Genomic DNA, 9,815 nt, shown 5'->3' on the forward strand with positions numbered 1-9,815 from the left:
TAGCCCTTTGTGCTAACCACAGGGTCACGGGATCTGGAGCAGGAAGCAGGTGGTATTTCCTTGTCCTGCTTGCCCCTAGAGATTGTGAAGTTAAAGATCACATAGGGTTAACTGTTGATGTACGCCTTCCCACTTACCCCTCCCCACATTTGGTAAAATACTGATTGCTGTATGCTGCTAAGTGCTTTGTCCCTTTATGGTTAAATGCTTGAGTGACTCATGTGATTGGTAGAGGATTTGCTTGAACTGTCCAATAAGCTTGCTGAACCTTCCCCTTGGAATAACAGTATATAATCATTTTGCTGAGCCAATAAAGTGCCTTTCATCAGGAATCAGACTTGGGCCACGTGCTCTAACTTCTTAAAGATTTCCTTCACAGACATTCAAGATCGGATCGGCCTCTGATGACCCACGAATAATGGGCGGCTCTCGCCTCCTATTCCCCGCGGGACGGGGTCCCCCCAGAGAGCCGCATAATGCCTCATGTTGAGAAAATGTATAAACATTAGAAATATATTTTTTTTCCTGTTCTGGAAGCTGAGAAATGGCTTTTCCTATGCCAATGTCTTTGAGAGTTCTACCTAACTTATCTTTCAGCAAGTTTAGTGTTTCTGTTTTCATATTTAGATTTTTAATCTACTTCAATTTTAGTTTAGTGCACAGTGAAAGGTAGGGGTCCTGTTTTAATCTTTTGCAGGCTGAAATCCAATTTTTCCAACACAATTTATTGAAAAGGCTATCTTTCCTCCTTTGAGGATGGTTGGCTCCATTTTCAAAGATGAGGTTGCTGAGTATATTTGGAGTTACTTCTGCATCTTCTAATCTATTCCACCGATCGTCAGATCTGTTTCTTTACCAGTACCATGCTGTTTTTATCACAGTGGCTTTGTAGCATAGTTTCAAGTTGGGAATTGTGATACCCCTTGTTATGTCTCCGTTGCCTAGAATGGCTTTTGCACTAGCAGATTTGGTGTATGGTGAAGTCTCACTCTCCACTACCAACATGGTACCTTGTTGCTGTATCCTCCTCAGGGGATTAAAGCTGTTTCCTTGCGTGGAAGAAGGGAGAGAAAAGCAAAGGTATAAGGCCTTTGTTACAAGGGCACAAATTCCAAACTTACGGGAAAAGCATTCTTTCTAAAAGATTCCACCTTTAATATTATCACATTGGGTATTAGGTTCCAACATAAATATGGGAGGGACACATATATTCAAATCAAAGTCAGTCCTTTCCCAGCAGCCATGACCCAGAGCAGAACCTTCTAAGGTAGCCTCTAAACTCAAGGGGACAGGTGTGATTTCATGCCTGGTTACAGAATGGCAAGACCAATGTTTTGGACATGTATTCTTGCCTTCAGAATCTGAGTGAGTATTGCTAGTCACTGGGAAAGAAAAAGCTGTGTCCAACAGAGTAGCAAGTTAGGAGCTCCTTAGGATCAGTAGCAGGTGATGAGGCTGGAGACAGAAAATCTGGAATGGCCATTCTAGAGTCTATGTGAAGTGGCACCTAGAAGCTAGTGTCCCCTTCCCTACTCTATTTGACAAAATCTTGTGGGGAGTAACTTAATAGCCCGAAGCTGAGACTCTTAGTTGAGGCTGAGTCTTTGCCCAAGAGGAACTTAGAGCTTTATTGAAAGTTCAAAATAACAGAAAAGACCATTACTCTGCTCTTATCACCTGAGAAAAATTATGCCTGCTACTCCAGGGATGCAAAACCTTCCATAGGAGGAAATAGTCAGAAACTTTCCATGGGAAGCCAAGGGATGTAGTGAGCAACATCTTACAAGTCCTTAGAACAAAGAGAATAATGGATTTCATTAGCCGGCCTTTTCTACCATCCCTTGATGCAATCTGAAGGCATAACTGCAAAACAACCCAGTAAATGTGATTTTAAGGCCAAGAAAATATTATCCAAGTACATGAGGTACCATTCAATCTGAGGGTAGAATGTGGAATAACAAGAATTGAAAGGGCTATATGACCTCCAATCAATGTTTCATAAACAACACTTCTTTCAATTAATCTTTTCAAAAAGGCAGCAGATGGTTTGATATTAATCTCCAGTATGAATGTAGAGAATTGCTGTGTTTGTTTAAAATTGATCCAATGTTATTTTAATAAGAGCAAGACAGGGTAAAATTAATATCAATGTTATGGTAGTTAAGAAGCTTAACCAAGAAATGAATCTTCAACTCTTTTGTTTGAGGCAGGCTTGAACCACACAGGCAAATATAGATATTTTAATATCCCAAGTCAACTGAATACTCAGGTACAAGCTGAAGCTAAATTCCTGTACATTTGAATTTTTTTAGAGTGTAGGCTATGTGTATATTTGCATATATATACTGTTTCCTCAGTTTGACATACTAAAATACAACAGACTAGGTGACTTAAATAGTATAACTTATTTTTCTGACAGTTTTGAAGGATGATAGTCGGAAGGTTCCAGCCTTGGTTTGGGGTGAGGCCTCTCTTCCTGGTTTGTGGATGGTCACCTTCTTGCCTGCTTTGTCCTCATGTGGATTTTCTTCTGTGCATGAGCAGAGAAAGAGATTGCTGGTGCCTTCTATCATTAGGGACACCAGCCCTATATGATGCTGGACTCTGAGGGAAATGTTCTCTTTAGCTGACATCTAAACTATAGATCCATATAAATTGGGTGTGGTGGTGCATGCCTGTAATCCCAGGGGGCAGAAAGATCATCATGAGTTTCTGGACTATATAGTGAATTCAAGACCAGCCTCAACTGCATAGTGATACCTCGTCTCAAAAAAACAAAACCAAAAAATATTGTCAGCTAATTCTCTAAGATAGTCTATGTCTATAAGATGTACGAGGTCATGAGAAGCTCTTCAGTCTTGGCAGACAGTGTAAATGGAGAGAGTAGATAATTAAATTCAAGGGTGAACTGCAAGGACCAACCTGATGAAAACAAGTTTTGTCCTTTGGCCACGAGGTGGCAGCCTTTAATCATACAGTAAAACACCCTGCGCTTTGATGGGTAGCTTCTGGAAGGGATTTCAAGGAAAACACCACAGTGACTGACTTGTCAGAGGGATTCTGAGTTCTACAGATGTTGGTAAGGAAAGTGCATAGGAGGATATTGGCCCTGCTCAGGTAACTGACCTAATGGGAGACAAGTAACAGAAAGCATGCCAAGAGGGAAAGGAGCACAGAAAGGCTACAGCAGAGCCAAGCCAAACCTGGGGAGAAGAGTTGGATTGACAGTACAAGTTTCAGGAGAGAACCAATTCCAGGGAGGCTAGAGAAAAGGCAAGTTTTGTCAGTGAGGGAGTTGTGAAAATGTTGTTCCATAGCACTAGTGTTTTTGGCTCTGTTGACTTTCTAACCCTTACAAAGATTATGGTCCAAGAATATACTGAGGCAGTTTCAATGGCAACATGTGACAGACAGAATGAAAGCCCTTGTTCTCTTGGATCTCTGCTTTCTGCTGAAGGCATCTGACCTCTGACAGTTGCCCTGACAATGGTAAACACTTCAGTGTGGGCCTCTCCCTTTTTAAGGTTGCTATCTCGCTAAAAGCATGATGGTCCTTCTTTTTTATTTTTTTATTTTATTTTTTTGTACCGGGCATCAAACTTGGGCCCTTGTGCTTGTGAGGCAGGTGGTGGAACCACTGAACCAAATCCCTGGCCCAATGATGGCCCTTGTTTAAATGAGCTGCTTTGGGGTTTATTATTCTTCCTGTGGTACATAATCCTCAAGGTGATGGTATTAGGAGGTGGGACCTTTGGGGTGATGAGGTCATATACTTACACCCTTATAAATGGTGTAAGTGCCCTTATGAAGGAGCCCAGAGGAAATGCAGTGATCCCTTCAAAATGTTAAGAAGATAGCTATGAACTAGGAAAGAGGATTACATAAGATACTAAACCTGCTAAAACTTGATTGTGGACTTTCCAGACTCCATAACCGTAACAAACTTCTGCTGTCTATAAGCCACCCAGTTTATGATATTTTATTAGAGCAGCCTAAACAGGCCAAGAAAAATATCCAAACTAAAAGTCACAGACCCTAGGCTCAAGGAATTTGGGTCACATAGAAAGAAAAATCCTGTAATTCAAAAAAGTGAGCAAGAGAAATGTACTGCACCATAGCAAGACACAGTTCAGTTGATGTGCAAAGGGAGGGCCAGAGGTGGAGTTAACTGTTGGCCTTAGAGCATCTATCTATTCTCTCTGGTAGATTTTTCTCCATTAAGTGAAGGAATGGGAAAATCATTCTCCAAATGCTTGCACACTTTCTGTTTGAGCCTTGTCATGATTGTTGGTAATATTTTTCTTAATCTTTCTTTTTCACCTTGTATGAGCCAATTAATCCTGGTGGCTACGGCTGTATTTGCTGCCTTCTATTACCTTTCCTCGTGCACTGAAAGGCTACTTTTGCCTCGATTATAAGAGACAGCTAAGCTTATCTAGAGCTTAGAAGATCTGAGCTCTGACTGAGTCAGCAAGAGTTTGCCTTAAAAAACTAGCACCCCATAGCAGCTGTGGAGATGTTCTTGCTCAGATCTACCTCCTAAAAAGAACTTACCATGGAGCTGTAAAAAGAGCACTTAGCTGACAGCCTCTCTGCAGGGTTTTGAGGATACAATGCAACATTTAAGTAGCTCCCAGTGAGTTAGTACAGTTAGAATCCTGGACACTGCCTGGCTATCTCTGACCAACCAGGGACTCCTGTAGGTAATCTTTGCTCTAGAGCAGTGATGGCGAACCTATGGTACACATGTCACAGCAGTCCATTTGTATCATTGAAAGCTCCAAAGGTTTTCCATCACTGCTCTAGAGCCTTCTAGGGTTGGCCGAGATATTGACAAGTATGTAAGGTTATCCAAAAATTCTTCCAAGCCCCTTTCCACTTCCTCTCCCTTAATTTTTTCATAGATCTATTCCGCCCACCCTCCTACACTTGTAATTACATCTCAACATCTGTTTCCTGGAGTGTCTGCAATGACACACTTGATATGTGAAGTGGCCTGAAAAAGCAAAAGATACCCATTTGCCGAGGCCATTGAGTACACTGGCAAAGGAGCACCAGCATCAGTAAGAAATCCAACAGTAGCTATCCTCTGCTAACTGGTTGCAGACAGTAGGAGAGATGGTTAAAAGTTTGCCTCAGCACAACCATAGAATGGTGAAGTCTCTGGAGCAAGAAAGGCCAAGTGGTAGCCATAAACAACCAAGGTCAGGAAGTTTGGAATGGCAGCCAAGGTAGAATGACTTTCACAACATTATAAAATATATAATAGAAGGCAATATTTGAGAAAGCAAACTATGTAAAAAAATTAATGAAGGTATTGATTAATACCTGTAATGAGAAGAAATAATGAATGAGTGACAAGGTTGAGACTGGTTACTCTAGTAACATCATAATCCTTTGCTCTATCTCCAGATTGATCTAAGAAAGCTCTTCCAGTTGATGTTTGTCAACGTCTGTCACCTGCAACCCCAGAAATGGCATTTTGGGGCTATAAACAGGGCCACAGTGGCAGAGATGGAGGCTATGCAGAGACCCAACATGGCCAGTAGAGCTACTGCTATTTCTGAATGTTCAAAGTATCAGTAGCATAGACCAATTATTGATATGATATTGGGCTGCTTTTCAAGCTACTTGGAGGAAAATTAACTGCACTGAGAGCCTTCTGTCCTGGAAAGACTAGTGGATATTTCTCATAGGCTTAGGCACTCCTGATAACAGTCAGCTTTACTTGCCATTAACAACTCATTCTGTATAACTACCCAGGGCCTTATAAAAAACCCTTATCCACAATATTGTATCTGAACAAGGCTTCTCATTGGCCTGAAGGAGGTGCAGGTATGGGTTTCTAACCTTGATATCCCTTGGTTATATCACACTCCTCACTAGCTGGCCTCACACAGCTTTGGGAAGGCTTGCTGAAACTCCAGCCCAGATGGGATCCCTTTCCTCAGGCTGTATTGTATGCACTGTTGAGAGATCTCCAGAGAGCACATTTGGAGTAGAGATCAAGAATAGGAAGCAGGAGTGGCTTGACTTCTCATGATCCACAATATCCCATGAGGGAATATTGTGCTTTTTAACTCTCCAAACCTTGCCTCTGCAATAGTACATGTCCTAGTTTCCAACATCAGACCACTTTCCTGGTATTCTAGAATGGGCTTCAGTGACTGAAAACTATGGTTACCACCAGAGCATGGAATTTCTCCTTGAATTTTATTCCAGTTGCCTGTAGTAGCAGGATTGATATTATGCACTGCAATGCCTACTTTGCCTTTCCTCTGTCCCTTCCCTCCTCTCCCATCGGACTTCCACTACCTCTCAGATAAATTGCTTACATTCTTGCCTCTGTGTCTGCTTTTAAAGGAACCAGACAGACTTAGGAAACACAAGACATACTGCAAAAATCTCTACTCCTATTTATATACAGAGAACTTTTGTAAATAATCTAAAAACCTACAAAATGTTAGGAAAATGTAAAATGATGTCTGTCTCTAACAGCGATCTGCTTTGTTTAGTTCAAAATTAACAGACACTGGAGTCATTGACCATGAAATGGGACATCTGGCCTCATCCCTAACCTTGACCATCCCCTTCCAGTGCACTAGAATAGGTAGCTTGATAAATCTCAAGGTAAACTCCACAACTGCAAAGAACTGCTCCATCTGGGTTAAAGTGAACTATCTTGTGACCATGATGTGAACTATGAGATGAAACGTAACCATCCAAATGAAGTCAAGGCTGTAAAACCCTATAAGAGGAGGAATGTGTCATCAATCCAAGCACTGCTTATGTACAATTAACTCTCATCGATGAGTAAATTTGTTATTTTACTTCCATTCTGCTGCCTCTCTGTGTGTCACTTGCAAATTCCTTCTGCAACACTATTTGGTAGTTTCTAGCTAAATCATTCTAAATAAAATCTATATTCTATGGGCCCTGAAATAAAAATGCTCAAGCCTTGCATTTCATTGCCCTGCTTTGAAACACTAATGCACAGTGAACAGATGACATTCAAATAGTGCTTAAAGGGTCCTGCCTGATTGTGAATCTTTGATCAGTCCAAGAATGTAGATGATACAGAATTATGATATTGCATCGAATAGGCATATTTCAATTTATTGTGCTTTATAGATACTATGTTTTGCAGATACTGCATTTTATTTTTACAAATTAAAAGTTTATGTCAACTTCATATGGAACAAACCTATTGTCACTCCAACAGCTCAGGTGGTCATTAGCATTTTTTAGCAATCAAGTATTTATAATTTAGGTAAGGTATGTACATGTTTTAGACTGAGTACTATCACACACTGATGAGTATAGTATAGTGCAGATATAACTTTTGTATGCATGAAGAAACCAAAAAATTCTTCTCACTTCTATTGTGACATTCTCTTGACAGTGGTGGCCTGGAACTAAACCTGCAATATGTCCAAGGTGTCCCTGAATCATACCTGGAACTAAACCTGCAATATCTCCAAGGTGTCCCTGAATCATAAGTAGTATATATTTTGTTGTCTTCATCTCTAATTCCTAGCACAGAGCCCCTAAAACCATGGTAGCTCCCCAGGCACAATGTCCAAACAGTGGGAAGTTCTTATAGCTCTGGGAAGTTGTATAGTGAAATGATTTCAAGTAGGGTGGACCACTATTCTCCTGGCCTTCATCTTGAATAGTGGCAGGCTTCCTTCTCCCATGGATCTTTTCCATTAGAACATTGAACATGACTGTCCCCTCTTGTGTGCTGCCCACTCTCCTCATACTATACCTCAGGGGTCTCACACTCAGATACCTATAGGGCTTGCAGGTAATATAATATAAGCGGCATCTCAGTCAGTGGGACTGATAGAAGTTATGAGGATAGTAGGGAACTGTAGAAAACACACCCTTTATGTGGGGGCAGCTGATATTCCCTGCCACTGGATTGTTGTCTTGGGGGATTTTTTAAAAAATAATTAGCCATATTTTCTGTAAAGATTTCAGGTTTCAGAAAAAAGTCTTTCGTGGGCCAAACCTAGCATTCTGTAGATCACATCAGCCCTGCTAAACACCACTGTGCAACCTGTTTTACAGTTTATAAAATGCTTTCACATTCTTCTCCCACTTTCACAAAAAGCCCTGGGAGGTATTTTCATTTTCCAGAGAAGGAAATGTGGGTTCTGAGTAAGTGGGCGCTTTATGTGAATGAGATAGCCAGGGCCCAAGCCCATCTTCCTTTCCAAAGATAAGGATGCGAAGGTTCTTGGACTTTCAATTACACAACATTCTCATTCCCTTCTGATGGGGGGGTGGGGTATTCTTCGAGCCAAGAATAATATGATAAAGTTTGGCACAGCTTTAACACAGAAAAATGGCCCAGTTATCATAAGCAGTCAGTTAGAAATGGCTAGAAAAATCTCTTAGGGCTTCTGTTGGGGTGGGGCAAGGATGGGAGAAAGTTTAGATTCCAGTTGACCAGGCCTATAAAAATGGTTGAGTGGTATCTGGCTTTTTCCAAGACGTGATCAACATTCACTAGAGTCTTCAAGAAATGGAGGATTTCTGCGCTGAATTAAAACCATTTTTATTTTATTCACTAAATATACAATTAAATGAAAAATCCTATTAAGATGTGTGGGCCCAGATTACCGGAATTGCCTTACAAATGGGCCCACCCACATAAAAAACCTAGGATCAACACAGCCCTGATGCTCCTCCATTGTTCTGCTTTCTATGTCAGCCTAGGATCTTCAAGAATGGGACACCGGATGAATCAGACATCATGGTATTAGGAGATGCCTTATACTGTACTGTGAGGGAGAAATGAGCAGTTGTAGGCAGGAAAAGCCTTCAGACCATCGTGCTGATATAACACTGGTGGAAGAAGAGAGAAAGTTTTGAGTAAGAAGAGTGTTGAGCTGCAGTGTGGTCCAAGAAAATGGGGACCAGGCTGGTGGGAGATCCCTGAGACAAAGCTGCCTATTGAATGAAACCTGCACAGGCAGGATGGCCTGGCCTTAGCATTCCTGCTACACTGTGTTGTCTGCTGGGAGAAAACCTGATCCCACTGACAATGAGTGTCTGGGTGGATCCAGAGGGGAAACTCTGAAGTTGCTAGTCAGCTATGTTCCCTGCAGCTGGTGTGTAGGTAAGACACCTGAGCAGGGCACTTCCTAGCCCTGCATGCTCTCCTTGCTTTCTACCCCTCTGATCTTCCTGCAGAGCTGGAGCTTGCAGTGCAGGTGAGTGGGGGGTTTGGTAGAATCTCCTAACAATCATCTTCTTTCTTGTCCAAGTCCTTAAACGGTATTGACAGAATGAATGTCAGCAGCTGGTGGTGAATATAGAATCTTTCTGACTGATAAACCAGACACTGGGAATGTGGCTTATGTGTGCAGGCAAATGGGCTTCTCAAAACTAAGCCACAGAATTGGACACTCAGCCAGTTCAGCTCTGGCCACTGCAGGACTCTCTCAATCACGGGTTGTCCCTGGAAAACTGACAGCCACCGGGAATGAGGAAGAACATGTGGTTTCTGTGTGCAACTCCTCTCCAAAAAAAGGAACAAACTGGGCCACACCTCCCCATTTACCCTTTCAGGGAGGCAGAAGCGAGTGGGGAGAGAAAAGCCAAGAGTGTTCTAGCTGCTGGTGCTGTATCCAAACAGAAGGGAAAGTAGGAATGAGGAAGACCTTTTCACTTTCCTCTGGCTTTAGTCTGAGTCTCCTCCAAACAGTGCAGAGCTTGAGTTCAGGAGGTTTGTTCATGCTCCAGTTAGCACAAGTGTAGTTGGGAGTGATGAAATGAAGGTATTGTAGATAGGTTTTTCCAGAAGC

The sequence above is a fragment of the Fukomys damarensis genome, unplaced genomic scaffold (genome assembly GCF_012274545.1).
Source record: "Fukomys damarensis isolate Sample0158 unplaced genomic scaffold, DMR_v1.0_HiC HiC_scaffold_73677, whole genome shotgun sequence".
In the NCBI taxonomy this organism is placed as follows: domain Eukaryota; kingdom Metazoa; phylum Chordata; class Mammalia; order Rodentia; family Bathyergidae; genus Fukomys; species Fukomys damarensis.